The 16,249-nt window shown below is 45.4% G+C and overlaps 1 protein-coding gene and 1 non-coding gene across 5 annotated transcripts in view; one reads left to right on the forward strand and one right to left on the reverse strand.

Annotated features, from left to right (window-relative positions):
* RABEPK (Rab9 effector protein with kelch motifs) overlaps nucleotides 1–16,249 on the forward strand; it is a 342,909-nt gene that overhangs the window by 175,115 nt on the left and 151,545 nt on the right. The window lies entirely within an intron of this gene.
* LOC120914787 lies at nucleotides 4,639–4,740 on the reverse strand. The gene has a single exon (XR_005743794.1). It is a non-coding gene; the product is annotated as a U6 spliceosomal RNA (small nuclear RNA).

Consider the following 16,249-nt stretch of genomic DNA (forward strand, 5'->3'; position numbering starts at 1 on the left):
TCATTCATGGTTTGGCAGAAACAATATAATCAAGATGAGTATTTTGCCAAAAATCACATATTTATTTCAAACCCTGCCAATAACCATACCACAGGTCTTTCTCCGACAAATGGACTCATTTTTGATGAGGTTCATATGGGCGGGGAAAAAAGCAAGGATAAAAAAAGAGGTGATGAAGGTGCCCAGGAGCTTTGGGGGGATGGCAGTCCCAGACATTGCTAAGTACTATCAAGCGGCACACTTGACAAGATTGGTAGACTGGTGCAGGAACGGGCACTATAAAAGGTGGGTTGAGGTGGAACAGCAGATCTGTCCAATAGCATTAAGTAGGGCTCCTTGGTGCTACAATGTACTATCTAGCAAGATGAAAAAACATCCTATAATAGGACCTACGCTGTTAATTGCAGCTAAAATATGCAAAATTCCAAAATTTTCAACAAAACGTTCTCCCCTGTTCCCTATACTAGGGAACCCAGGATTTATACCGGGCACAGGAGGAGCGGTTTTTAATAAATTAAAAGAAAAGGGCAAGGTGCAGGTATCACATTTTCTGAAAACAAATATGTGGCCATCAACTGAGGACTTGACGAGGAGAGGGGGGAATTATGAGTTGAGCCTGTGGCAAGCACTTCAATTAAGTTATTTTCTAAGATCCCTAGGCCAACCATCTAATTTCAGGCGACAATTAACTAAATTTGAACAATATTGCGACGAAGAGGAACCAATACAAAGAGTAAGCTCAAAGATGTATAGAATACTGATCGCGCCTCAAGAAGACTTTGAGTTGCCGGGACTGGGGAAATGGGAAAGGGATCTGGGGAGAAATTTCTCACAGACTCAACGTAAACACATAATTCATCTAGCATTATACTCTTCAACATCTACGCGTATACAGGAATCCAATTACAAACTATTGTCCCAATGGCATTATACACCAGTAAAGTTACATAAATTTAGTGAGGAAAACTCAGAGAACTGTTGGAGATGTGGCTTGGAGCAGGGAACTATGGTGCACATATTCTGGTCATGTGTAAAAGTAAGAGATTACTGGAAGGAAGTCCAGAGAATTGTTCAAAAATTTACGGAACGTCAGATTCCGGATGATCCGGCCTTTTTTCTGCTCCATAGCTCACAAATCCCAGTTCAAGAGTATAAAAAGTCGGTGGTATGCCATATGATAAACACGGCCAAGATCGAAATAACGTTACAATGGAGAGATAGTAGACCACCCTCTATCGCGAGATGGCTTAATAGAGTGAGAGAGATTGGAGCTATAGAGGATTTAATCCTCTCAGCGAGGAATAAAAGGGAACAATATGTGGCAACATGGTCCAGGTGGAACCAGTTTACGAAATCGGATGAAGGGAAGAGATTACTGGAGGATTAGAAGGGAGAGGGTAGAACCTATTATGTTGGGTCCAGGTTGTGAGAGGTAGAAGAGGAGAACCAAATGGGGATCTTCCGTCTCCGGCGGAGAGGAGGTGAGGAGGTGAGGAGCGAGGGGGGGGAGGGGGGGGACTGTTTAAAAACATTATGATTTTTCTTTTTTTTGGGGAGGGTTTGCTTTGGTTTTAAGTTTTGGGCGAAACTAAGTAGGTCATAGGGAAGGTAAAGGGAACATAATGGGACAGACGTATGGAATAACTCACATGCCCTGGGGAAAGGGGAAAGTGGGATATGATCAAAAAGAGGGTTTAAGTAAGAACAGAGTAGAGGAATTAGGATGATATTAGATAGGGTATTTAACTGTTTAACTTGATTGATACCCCTTGTTCCCCCGTTGATTTCCCGCAAGAATGAACAGTGGACTTTTTATATGTTTATGTACCCATGATATATGTTATGTTTATTTGCTGTGACCCTTACTAAGGGAAAAATAAAGAAAATGATAAATATGAAACAAAAAAGAAAATACAGAACAAAAAAAAATAAACCGACCCCCGGGGTCAATGAGGGAGGAGATAAGGACAAACTGAACAGTTGTAATAAAGGGGTGCTAACCCCTCTAGCATAGGACGAGAAGGCAGAGTGAAACTGGGTACTATAAACCCTAGAAGAGAATGGAGACACCTGACCCGGCAGCATGTGGGTCTCCTGCAGACATACCACAGGAGAGCCCAACCGCTTAAGCATATGCCCCACCGCCAGACGTTTCACTCTGTCCCCCAGTCCCCTCACATTCCAACTAGTCACCACACACCGTACAGCCATAATGCAGAGAAATAAACATTTTGCTCAGGCAAATAGTGCACAAACCCAAAAATAAAAGACCATGGCAACATCGAAAACAAGTAACGACTAATTAGGCATAATATAAAGGAGAATATCCCCATAATGTTAAAATTCAGGCAAAGTGGGCACAACCTGTAAGAACAAAAGTTAGGCAGACTGCAGATAAACGGTCCAACAGGACCACATTTGAAATGAAAAAAATAGAAAAAAGGGAAAAAAAAGTAAGGAACCGTAATGTCCACGAGGGACTCATCTCCAGGGGACTAAAGTCACTAGCCGGCACCAAAAAAAACAACAGGCAACAGGCCTCTTTCGGAAATTAACAAAACGTCTTCGGTCAGTGTAGACACATCCTGTGACAACAGTCTTCCTTCTTGGTAGGAGTTTGGGATGTTCAGTCACTCCGATCCCACGATTGAGAAGCATAGATAGAAGTCACAAACTTAGCAAACATCAGTCACTCATTCCTCTGCCTTCTCCACAGATCCTCATGCAAGGAACGCTCCTCTCTATCTAGCCATTGCATGGCCTGGTTAGGCTTATCAAAAAAATGAACTATATCCCTGGCCACCACCCTCAAACGGGCAGGGTAAAGCATAGCATACTGCAACTCCAGGGAACGTAGCCTCTTCTTAACATCATTAAATTGAGCACGTTGTTTTTGAACCTCTGCTGAGAAATCCGGAAATAGGGAGATTTTGGAATTATCCATCACTAGAGCATCCCCCAAAGAATGCGCCATAGGCCCCGTACACACGACCGGATCTATCTGCTGGGATTGATCCACGGATCAGTTCCAGCAGATAGATCCGGTCGTGTGTACGGCCTAGCGGACATTTCCCAGCGGATAAAAATCCAGCCGACGGATTCCCAGCGGATAAAAATTTCTTAGCATGCTAAGAAATCTATCCGCTGGAATCCAGTCCAGCGGACTGATCCCGTCGTCTGTACAGACTCACCGGATCAGTCCGTCCGCTCCCATCCCTCGCATGCGTCGTAATGATTCGACGCATGCGTGAAAGTATTTACCTTCCAGGGTCGCGCACGTCGCCGCGTCATTGTCACGGCGCGGCCACGTTACCGCGGATGTATTCCGCGGGGACTTCGATCTGATGGTGTGTACAGCCATCAGATCCAAATCCGCCAGAGGATTTATCCGCTGGAAACGGTCCGGCGGACCGTTTCCAGCGGATATCCTCTCGTCTGTACGAGGCCTTAGACAAAATGACATCTCTGTCCTTATAATTGAGCAATTTGAATAGAAAAGCTCTGGGGGGATTGCCCGGGGGCAAAGGCCTCAAGGGGACACGATGTGCACGCTCCACCAAAAACATAGGCGAAAGGGAATCTTTTCCAAACTTCTCCATCAGCCAATGCTCTATGAAAGCAACCAGATTTTTCCCTTCCATTTTCTCCGGAATACCAATAGCTCTGACATTATTCCGGCGCATTCTATTTTCGAGTTCATCAATTTTTGCAGCAGGTTTGGCAACCATCAATTGCTGGACATGAGACTCCCGATGCATGGGGGCTAAATCATCCTCCAAGACACTAACGCGCCCCTCAACATCAGATGTGCAGTCCCGCAACTTCTGCATGTCCTGACGCATAAAGGACATTTCCGCCTTTACCCCTTTAAGTTCAGCAGCTAAATTTGTGACAGAAGCATTGCATGCTATAATGGCTGCAAATATGTCCCTTAGTGTGGGCTCAGGCCCGTCCGAGCCCGAGGCTGCAGTCACCCCCAGTACACGGGACCCAGGTGTTGTACTCACTGTGTCCCAAGGTAGCACTGGTGCAGGGGGATCCTCCAGGGGCACAGTATCATCGGCGTCTGACTGAGATCCGCTGTGAGTTTCCCCGGGGATCTCTGTCAGTTCACGGGCGCCGATCGGAGAGAACAGCTTCTGTGTGGCCACCCTGTACCTCTCCTTAGCAGACTGAGAGGCCGCGCCGCCATCTTGGCTCACGTGGTGCGGAGCCGTGCGGCCTGATGTTATCCTCTTGGACATCTTCCCTGATCTGTACGAGAACAGCAGGGAGTGGACGCAGCAGCCGGGGACAATGAGACACACCGCGGTACCGGAATCGAGCCACCAGGGACCCAGAAAAAGGATCAATTGACGGATGTACGGCAGAGCTCACAGGACATGCGACCTTCTACACCCCTAGCCAAGCCACGCCCCCAGGTCAGAATTTAGTAAAGAAATGGGCCTGTAGGGCTCCTTACCAGGCTTTAGTAATGTGACAATAATTGCCTTTACCATTTCAGCATTGAATTCCCCAATGGTAGCAGAAGCATTGAAAACATGAAGCCTACTGGGTGAGAGAACCTCTGCAAAAGCCTTATAGAAATCCTATGAAAGGGAAAGAGCAGATCACCTTCATTATCTCAACTGTAAATGTAAAAATATGGAACACTACACAACTTTGCATGTCATCCTTACTCAGAACCATTGTTATCTTTTCTTTATCATGCCAATTTTAGTATGTGCTGCCGAAGCAAGCACTATCCAAATACATTTTTTATCATTTTTTGAGACAGAGCATTCTATTTGATGGTATTTAATCACTTCAATACAGGACACTTTCACTCCCTTTCTGCCCAGTCCAATTTTCAGCTTTCAGCGCTGTCGCATTTTGAATGACAATTGTGCTGTCATGCAACACTGTACCCAAACAAATTTTTTTTATAATTTTTTCCCCCCACAAAAAAATCTTTTGATGGTATTTGATCACCTCTTGGGATTTTTATTTTTTGCTCTTCAAATAAAAAATAGACTGAAAATTTTGAAAAAAAATATATTTTCTTAATTTCTGTTACAAAACTTTGTAAATAAGTAAGATTTATCCTTCACTGATGAGCACTGATTAAGCAGTACTGGTTGGTACTTGGTACTGATGAGGTGGCATTTATATGCAGTACTGATGGGCACTGATAGGTGACACTGATGGGCACTGGTAGGTGGCACTGATAGGTGGAACTGATGGGTGGCACTGATGGGCAGCACTGATAGATGGCACTTATAGGCAGCACGTATTAGGAGGCACTGACAGGCATCACTGATGGGCACAGATTGGCATCCCTGGTGGGCTCACCTGGTGGTCTCCAGTGGGCATCCCTGGTGGTCTCCAGTGGGCATCCTCGATGGGTCTACGAAGGTTCTCTCTGACCCTATGGATATTCAAGCTTTCCAAGCTGCTACCATCCAGCACACACACCACATATTCACCTAATGCTCCATTATGGTGTAATCCATGTCTACTGGAAAACAATAACTATGCATTGGAAATCTCAATCCCCATCTACTATAGCCTTCGGGCTCACTATAGTCAACCAAGCTATACCCTTATACAAATTGACGTATGAGGCCAGAGGATGTAAACAATAAAAAATATACCTTAAAAAGAAAGCCGCTATACAGTATATGCAGGGTGCTCACATTTCAAAGTGTATTGCAGAACTATAGATGATTTTTTTCCACTGGAGCTATAAATGTTTTTTTTTTTGTCTGGTGCTAAAGAAGATTTTTTCATCTGATCATCTGGCCTGTAGGTCTGTTTTTCAAAAGAAACAAGTAATCTCAGAGTTACAGGGAATGGACCAAACCATTTAACACTGACAGGGATGCTTACTGTTCTGCTTCTAAAAACTATGCACTGAAAGTGTGATCTCTATATCAGATCTAGTTGTGATGAGATAGCTTAATTTACAGTCTAGTTCTAGTAACTTGGCAGACAGAAACTCAATACACATGACATCCTGCAGATTGTTGAAAGCTTTAATCCAAAACCTTTGCGGATCATAACAGATGAACAACATGTCAAAAAATCATATAGTGCTTCTACCCCTAGCTACAAACTGAGAAAACAATACAATTATTTAAAGGGAAAAAACAACAATGCATGTGTAATGTGATTCTTACAATGATTAGCTTCTATTTACTTATGTAAAACCTCTATCCCAAAAGGGAAAAAAATGTTTGCTGTAACTGCTTATAAACAAGTGGGACAGAAAGCAGTCTGTGTTAGCTAGAGTTTACTTCAATTTGTTAGTGTATTTACATCTGCTCGTACATCTAACACTCCCATCCCCCTAGACTGACAATGCTGCTGTCCAAATGTTCCCCTGTGCTCATTCATCCAGAGTGGGGCACACGAATACATGAGGTGTGTTATTGGCCAGATCATCAGGTGAAAAACAGGGGGAACAAGCCTAAAAAAATGATCTAATATAGCCACCACATCTAATGATTGGTAAGCTCTATTATATTACATTTATGATTTGGGGTTTGTGTAACGGTATGGCCCATGGGACTCAGAAGGGTGTGGGGTACTCCTGTTTCAGCTATACAAATTACTCTTGTGTCTAGGGTCATCCTATGTCCACTAGGGGCATAGGATGACTGAGAACTGATATATTGGATTACATGAGATGGGACAGTAATGATAATTCACAATGTATTCAAGAATGTCTAGAAGAACTAATTACAACCGGTCAATAGAGTGACTCGTTCAATATGGAACATAGTCTGTCAAGGGGGTAATTAAGTCTGCTACTGTCATGTATATTAACCTTAGTTTGGCTTCTAAAGACCTGTTCATTGTGTGATGCTAATTAACACTGTATTGTGTGAAAGTTCTATTGATGATAGGTGTGGAATGTGAATTAACACAATCTAAAAGATCAGATGTCTGAATTATGTTTACTAAAGGAATGTTTATTGTATTGAGGTGAAAAGAGCTTATCTCTGAGTCACCTCGTCTGGGTAAATGGTTAGTAATTAGCTCATGTGGATTGTGTCAGACCCGGTGTCAGAAAGTCTACCCAAGATAATGTGTATTGGAGGCTCGTTAGTACCCATTGTATGATGTTGTGGGTGGAGTGTGTCATTGTCCCTTTGATTACTGCAGCATGCTTTCTACTGTATAAAAACCTGAGTTTACCATTAAAATGTCTATTTGTTTAGAACCAGAGAACAGAGCTGTGTGTCTCGTTTTCTGGGGGAAATCCAATGGGTCCTGTCTGCTGGATTGTGTAGTGTCGGAAGCTGTCGTGGGTTGGTGGAATGGAATATCGTAACGGCGTTAACCCCTGACCGTTACAATTGGTGGCACAGCAGTGGGATGATTCCACAGCCTTAAAGGACGGCTGCAAGAGGACACAGGACAATGGAGAGACAGTATGAACGGCTGAAGCTCTCTTCCCTCAAGGACTTACTAGAGAGCCGGCCAGCAACCGTAAGAAAAGGGACATAATCGCTGAACTTGTCGAAATGGATAGAGCTGAAAGGCCCAACGTAACAGACAGGACACATGAGGAGGCAAGTTTTGATCGGGCTGTTAAACTAGGACTGGCACAGTATGGTCCTAACCCTCCACCGGAGATCATAGACCTGGTTATAGCGGCTGTGGATGCAACTTGGCTACATAAAAGAGGTGCTGCAGCAGCAGAAGTCACAGCAGCACCAACTGAAGAGAGAGGAGAGGTACAGATACCAGCCATCATAGAAGAGGAATTCAGAAGGAGGTTACAAGAGATGCGGATACAGCATAGAGGACCAGTATCAGAGGAGGCCCTGCTGGGATGGTCTGATTTGATCCGTTGCCAACTCTGGAAGGAAGGGCTAGCTCTTGAGCAGCAACTCCAGGGAAAGGTCCTCCCCTCCATCCATGTAAGGTACTGGCCGCAGTATGACGTACGAATGTCGTTGTTGGGGGAACAAACTAAGCAGGAGTGGACAGCCGAGTTAAGCAGGCTGATCCGGGCAGAGATGCAGTTGGACGAGAGCTACAGAGCCCTCCGGTGGTATGTAGCCCAAGAGTGCCCGTGGTCAGCGGATGACAGCCCCACGGAAGGCTATGACTATGATGGCCTGGGATTGATGTATTGGAGGATGTCCAGTGATCCTGACTTTGGGAGTGATCGGGAGTGGCGCTTGGAGGAAATAATGGAGCACAGAGAGCAAAAATTGAATGTCTCGGAAGGGCACTGGTTACAGGAAGATTTGGAGTTTCTGGCCGTTCAGGAATGGGAGCTGGAGATCGCCTACAGACAGCTGCTAGACTCTGTTTAGCAGCAGGGTGGGGCTCCCTTTGCCTGGGACTATGAGGAAATTTCAGATGACAGCTCTGAAATCCTGGCTGATAAATTGGCAGTGGAAAATATGGAGATTGCCATCCCTAAAGCCGAAGCGGATGATGTGGAGTTCCAGGGAGCCGGGGCAGTTGGCCCCTCTCTCCAGCAACAAGCTGAGGTGATAAAGCTTTTACTCCCAGCTGAATCACTGGCAGCAGGGCAGGATGCTGCTGACCGCTGCACACCACTGCAGCTTGAGCTGATATCGGGGGATGGGATGTTGGTCTCCACTCACAGCAACCCAGCAGAAGAGCTGGCAACAGAGCAGAGTGCCACGGGCCTCTGCTCCCAACTAACAGAAGAGGGAGTTCCTGTGGTAGTGGATGGGACTTCGGTCTTCACTGACACAACCGTAGAAAATGGTGCAGCACTGAGACAGGAGGATGTCAGCCTTGCTTTGCAAGCACCAGGGGATTTTCACTTACCACAAGTTGATGGGACTTCAGTCTCCACTTGTATACCCCAGGGATGGGGGCAGTTGGCCCAGATCCCCAACAGCATGATGAACTAAGCCCAGTCACCCTGTCTTCTCTCCAGCGGCTGAAAGGACTCCAGGGAGAAGGGCCAGTCCAGGCCTCTCTACCCAGTGGCGGGTGTGTTCTCTGAGAGAGGCAGAGGTTGCCTGGGTGAGTAATGCTCTGTTTGGAGCAATTTATTTGGGGTACTGTATGGATACCAGCATTGGAGGAATGGAACTATGGACTAACTTCAGAGTCAACCCGTCTGGGGTCCCCTCCTGTGTTAGTCTCCTGCCGAAAGGGGAGAGATGTAACGGTATGGGACCCAGAATGGTGTGGGGTACTCCTGTACATTTAGGAAAGTATCCAGGCCTTTCTTAAAGCAATCTACTGAGCTGGCCAGAACCACCTCTGGAGGGAGTCTATTCCACATTTTCACAGCTCTTACTGTGAAGAAACCTTTCCGTATTTGAAAATGAAATCTCTTTTCCTCTAGATGTAAACAGTACCCCCTTGTCCTCAGTGTTGACCGTAAAGTGAATAACTCAACACCAAGTTCACTATATGGACCCCTTATATATTTGTACATGTTGATCATATCCCCCTTATTCTCCTCTTCTCAAGAGTGAATAAATGTATTTCTTCTAATCTTTCCTCATAGCTGAGCTCCTCTATGCCTCTTATCAGTTTGGTTGCCCTTCTCTGCACTTTCTCCAGTTCTCCAATATCCTTTTTGAGAACTGGTGCCCAAAACTGAACTGCATATTCCAGATGAGGTCTTACTAATGATTTGTACAGGGGCAAATGAAATCTCTCTCTGGAGTCCATACCTCTCTTAATACAAGAAAGGACTTTGCTCGCTTTGGAAACCGCAGCTTGGCATTGCATGCCATTATTGAGTTTATGATCAACTAAAACCCCCAGATCCTTCTCCACTACGGATCCCCCCAGTTCCCCCCTAGTATGTATGATGCATGCATATTCTTAGCCCCAAGTGCATAACTTTACATTTATCAACATTAAACCTCATCTGCCACTTAGTCGCCCAATTAGACAGAGCATTGAGGTCGGCTTGTAAATTGGAGACATCCTGTAAGGATGTTATTCCACTGCATAGCTTGGTGTCACCTGCAAAGACAGAAATGTTACTTTTGATCTCAGACCCAATATCATTTCTAAAGATATTAAAAAGTAAAGGTCCCAACACTGAACCTTGGGATACACGACTGATAACCTTAGACCATTCAGAGTAAGAATCATTAACCACGACTTTCTGAATTCTGTCTTTCAGCCAGTTTTCTATCCATTTACAAACTGATATATCCAATCCTGTAGACTTTACCTTACACATGAGCCGTGTGTGCGGAACTGTATCGAACGCTTTTGTAAAATCCAAATATACCACGTCCACCGCCACACCTCTGTCCAAGGTTATACTTGCCTCTTCATAAAAATAAATCAGGTTTGTCTGACAACTTCTGTCTTTCATGAATCCATGCTGTCTGTTGCTTAAATAGTTTTTTTTTCCCAGCAAGAACTCATCTATGTATTTTATTAAATGTTCCAGTATCTTCCCAACTATAGAAGTTAATTTAACAGGTCTATAGTTACTTGGTAAAGACTTTGGCCCAGATCCACAAACAGCGGCACAAATTAAGTTAGTCAAAACTTATGTCATTTAAGTTAAGGCGCCCTAATTTTGTGTCGTAAGTGCCGTATCCACAGCGCATTTGTGTCCAAAATTGCGCAAGTGTAACTTAAATTCCGAGGCGTAAGGCGGGGTTATTGCAAGTGGGAATGAAGTGGGCGTGCTTCATTGTAATGAGCCGTGACCCCATGCAAATGAAGGGCCGGCCGTACTGCGCATGCGCGCACGAATCTGCTGCTCACTGGGCATGTGCAGAACTTGGCTTGGCGCAATCAGTGAGATAGGTAAAAGGCCAAGCGTACTTAGTTTGAGGATCGCCCTGTGTATAAATAGCCCCAGACAAACACACTTCCCTTGCAAAAGTATATCCCTGTGTTCCCCTTCCTAGAGCAAGTTGCTTCTGCTCTGATCGTTTGTTGGTGTGTGTTGGTGAGTTGTGTGTGATAGAAAAGTTTTGGAGGAGTAGTAGATTGTAGTTGGTGTTTGTTTCTGCTAAGTGTATTTTCTGTTTGTTTTTTTCTGAGTGTATTTTCTGTTTGTTTTTTTCTGATTGTATTTTGTGTTTGTTTTTTGCGTGTTTGTTTTTGAATTTGTAGTAGCTGTCTGCTTGTGTGTTTTGCTTTTTGTGTGTGTTTCTTCTGTGAGTTTTTTGTTTGTTTGTTGTGTGATTATTTTTGTTTGTTTGTCCTGTGAGTTTCTAATTCAAGTATGCCTATAAAATCAATGGTCTAATACACCAATTAAAATAAACATTAACAGCGCTAGTTATAAGACCTCCGTGCTTAAACCATAAATGTGTTACCACATCCTGCTAAAAAATATGAAGTCTCTGATGCGAGATATCAATAAGAATTACCACATAAATAAATTCAGTGGATCTTCAAAGGAATCAGCAGCCTCGGATCCCGCACACCTGATTGGACGATTAGATCACGTGGTAACGCCCTGACGCGTTTCGTGATTGGATGTCACGTCTTCAGAGGGCGTGACATCCAATCACGAAACGCGTCAGGGCGTGACCACGTGATCTAATCGTCCAATCAGGTGTGCGGGATCCCGGGACTCACGGCGACAGGAGGAGGAATCCCCAGGAGCTGCAGTAAGTGAGACGCCTGCAAACCTAATGATTGAGACACAGCGCCATATTTGAATCCTTTTACTAGTAAGCATAACATTGAAGAGCTCTTGTATCCTGTACAAATAAACGATTTTACACTATGCAGAGTCTCTCTCTTATCCTTACATGATTACATGAATTTGAGCACCTCCAGAGGCTATCAGGTGTCAGGAGAAGGACGGAGGAGAGATCCAGCTGTATCTGAATACTCTGCTGAAAGACAGCCAGCGATCCGTGCCTATTGATACCATCTATCTGGTGAGTGAGGTCCCTTAGGGGATCCCTACGAGTCAAATGTGTACAACAGCACAATTATTGCAGAAGTGTTTTGCAACTTTGTATTTGTAGGACTGGTGAAAGAACCCTGCGTTTTTGTGCATGATAACATCTGAGACATTCATCATTGTCTATTGATTCCAGAGCAGATTTTGTTTGCATTGAGGACTGTTTTATTTTTATTTTAGAGCAGAATCTTTGCATTGAGGACTCTGTTATTCCTTTGAAGATCCACTGAATTTATTTATGTGGTAATTCTTATTGATATCTCGCATCAGAGACTTCATATTTTTTAGCAGGATGTGGTAACACATTTATGGTTTAAGCACGGAGGTCTTATAACTAGCGCTGTTAATGTTTATTTTAATTGGTGTATTAGACCATTGATTTTATAGGCATACTTGAATTAGATATCTTTGTTAATATAATAGCTGCTGCACTGCTTTTTTTTCCATTTAATGACTGGCGATTCTTTGTGCAATAGCAAAGAATCGCATAAGTCAATAGTCATTAGTGCGCTGGGTCAGTATTCATTGCCTGACTTCGGCCAGGTATTTTTACTGATTTTCTTTTTTTGTCCTGTGAGTTTATTCTTGTTGCTGAGTGGTGTCTGTGATGGCACCCAAGCGCAGGAAGCTCAATTTTACTCTGGTAGAGAAGCAAATACTTGCTCGGGCCATCGTCCTATATGGGCGTTATTTGCATGGCCCTGATAGCCGGAACACCTCCCCGGCCCAAAGGAAGGCGATGATTAAAAAAATTACGGATCAGATAAATGCGGGGGGGGGGGGGCGAGGACCCCCGCTGGCATCCAAAAGAAGATCAACGATCTTAAGAGCGTGGTCCGTAACAAGGTGGCCAGGATCAATGCCCATACCACGGGCACTGGAGGAGGGGGACCCTGCCCCATCAGGCTGACTGAGGAGGAATGGGCAGTGGCCCGGTGTTTCCACCCAGAGCAGGTGGTGGGCCTGCATGGATATCAATCAGATGTTCCTGTGAGGACAGGTAAGTTTTTGGTTTTTCTATCTGGTGATTAGCATGTGTGGGTGGGGGAAGGGAAGATGTGCCAAGTGTGTGGATCCTCAAACCTGTGATTGTTTTGTGTCCTCCACAGATGACCAGGAGGTTGCTGGGCCATCAGGCCAGGCTGCTGCATCACCCCAAGGACAAGAGGCTGCTGATGAGTCCCAAGAAGGGCAGGATTCCCCAGGGGAGGGGAGTGGCCAAACCTCCCCTCATGAGGAGGAGGAGGATGAGGGGGAGGAGGATGAGGGGGTGGAGGAAGAAGATATGCAGATTGGCAGGGAAGTCCTTTTGGCCTTGGATTTGTTGACCCTTGAGGCTACCCCTGAGGCTGGCAGCAGTCAGGCCACCATCAGGGGTAGCCCCTCCCACTCCTCCCCCAACAGGCCTCAACCCACAAGGGTCACTCTCTCCCCTCCTCCAGGGCCACAAGCCTCAGCGGCAGGCAGGATGGCGACCCAGGAGACCAGGGGGGTGGCCGAGCGTCTGCCAGTCTGCAGAAGGACAATGCCCGGCAGACCCGCCATCTGGGTCAGATAAAAGAGACTCTGACCCAGATGGAGCACAGCCTGGGTGCAATGAAGAAGTCACTCAGTGATGGGGCCACAAACTCATTGGCGGTCATCACATGCTTGTGGGACCTGAAGACCGCCACAACAGGCGTGGCCCAGGAGGTGACTGCCCTGATCCAGGCTGTGCAGGACAATACCCGGGCTGGCCAGGCCAATACGGCTGCCCTCACTCTCTGTCTCACAAGGATAGCCGTGGCCTTGGAGGGCAGGCCAGCAGGAGGACAGACACCAGGGGAGGCTCCTCCTTCCCGTGCTCACCCACCCCCCCATGAAGATACTCCCTCCCCTGCTCACACCCCCCCCCATGAAGATACTCCCTCCCCTGCTCACACCCCCCCCCATGAAGATCCTCCGGTTGGCCGTGCCCGTGGGCGGCCCAGGCGTAGCAATCGCCGCCGCATTTAATTTTGCAGGGGTACTTTTGTTTTTTTATTTTTATGATTTTGTTTAGTATACTGTACTTATGATTTGGTTTATGTGTGTGAATGATGTGTGAATGTGGGGGGGGTGGTATTCCTGATTAAATAAGGGTGTCACCCTCAGTTTTTGGTGGAGTCCCCAGGTCCCTGAATGGTGTATGAATGCACAGTGACATAATTGGAGCCGTGGCGGGGCGTTACTGCTCCCAAGTACCATTGGGGGTACTTGGATCTAATCCAATTAGATGTGCATGTGATGTGTCTGTGCTAGGGACCACAGTGGTGTGCATTCATGCATTCTCATTGTGACATAATTAATGTGTGTGTTTACTGTGCAAAGATGCATTCTGCGTGGTGTCTCCTGGCTGCTGTTCCCTCAGAAGAGGGGGTACCCTCGGTTACTGAAGTCACTAGTCTAGCTATGCGCATGGATGCCCCTGGCATGTTGGCATACAGATTGTAGTCCAGCAAGTGTGTGTGCTCAGCTCTTCCTTAATGGTATTGCTTTAGCTGACCTTTACACGGCATGTGTAAAATTAGGGCTGCTTTTATAAAGTGTAATTTTACACCATGAAACTAACAGAAGCGCACAGGACGTAATCTACGGCGCACACACTTAATTTTGTGGATCGACTTATCTCCCTCATTTGCATCTTTGCCTATCAACACAGCGGCGTGTCTAGCGTAATTTGCGTGCGAAGAAGCGCCGGTGTAATTATTTTAGGTAGGACGGAAAAACCTGATTTTAAGGCGTATCTCGTTTTGAGGATCAGGCGCAAAGATACGCGCGGTGTAAATTGTAATTACGCCGCGTATCTCGAGTTAAGTCGGCGCATCTGCTTTGTGGATCTGGCCCTTTGTTCCCTTTTTAAACATAGGCACCACATTGGCTCTACGCCAATCCAGTGGTACTATTCCTGTCATTAATGAGTCCCTAAAGATTAGATACAATGGGCCAGATCCACAAAGAACTTACGCCGGCGTATCTATTAATACGCCGCGTAAGTTCTACAATGCCCCGTCGTATCTTTGTTTTGTATCCACAAAACAAGATACGACTGAATGTGGGCTCGATCCGACGTCTTAGTACGCCGTCGGATCTTAGGTGCATATTTACGCTGGCCGCTAGGTGGCGCTTCCGTTGATTTCCGCGTAGAGTATGCAAATTAGCTAGATACGCCGATCCTCAAACGTATGTCTGCCCGGCGCATTTTTTTACGTCATTTACGTAAGGCTTTTTTCGGCTGAACGTTACCCCTGGGTCTATGAGGCGTACGCAATGTTAAGTATGGACGTCGGGACAGCGTCGAATTTTCCGTTGTTTACGTCGTTTGCGTAAAATGTTCGCGAATAGGGCTTTGCGTAAATTACGTTCACGTCGAAAGCATTGACTATTTGCGACGTGATTTCGAGCATGAACACTGGTATACCCCCACAGACGGCGCATGCACCGTTAAAAAAAAACGTAATTTACGTGGGGTCAAGATGAATTAACATAAAACACGCCCACATCTTAGTCATTTGAATTGCGCGCCCTTACGCCGACACATTTACACTACACCGCCGTAACTTACGGCGCAAATTCTTTCTGGATACAGAAAAAATACGCTGTAAGTTACGGCGGCGTAGTGTATCTGAGATACGATACGCCTGCCTAAAGATAGGCAGATCTTTGTGGATCTGGCCCAATGGCTTGATTACCTGCGGTTATGTGCCGATAGCTGCGCCAGTTTGCACTTGGACGCATTCAATTCTATTTTTTCTATTCGCACAAAACCGCAGGTAACAAAACCGCAGCTAAACACAGTGTGTAAAAGGTGTCATAGGAAAGCATTGTGTGCTTCTAGCTGTGGTAAAATCCGCAGCTGAAAGCACCATTCTATCCGTCCGTGTGAAAGGGGCCTAAGACTTTGCAAAACCCTTTGTTTTGATACACCAGGAATGTATTTAACACATTTTAAAGTTCAGTTGGGCTTAAATAATCTGGAAAACTGACACAGTATGTACAACTGAGAAAGTAAAGAATTCACAGCATTTTGCATATTAAAAAATGAACTTTCTACAATACAGTAGTACCCAAAAGTGATTTTCCATTGTTCACCCAGATTGCTATATAAGTTGAGATCAACACATAGATGCATAAAAGTAAAGAACATAATCAATGTACCATAAATAATATATACCTATGATCATCTATTCCCTTCCCAACCTAAATGGATATTTTAATGTTCCGCAGAATGAATATGTTATTCCATGTCCTCCCTTTGGAAGCAGCAGCTGCAACTTTGCACAGCTGGTGACACTCAGACCAGGTTTTCACTGATAACACCAGTCCCCATGGATGATTGGTAACCAAGAGTGT

The sequence above is a fragment of the Rana temporaria genome, chromosome 9 (assembly GCF_905171775.1).
Source record: "Rana temporaria chromosome 9, aRanTem1.1, whole genome shotgun sequence".
NCBI lineage: Eukaryota > Metazoa > Chordata > Amphibia > Anura > Ranidae > Rana > Rana temporaria.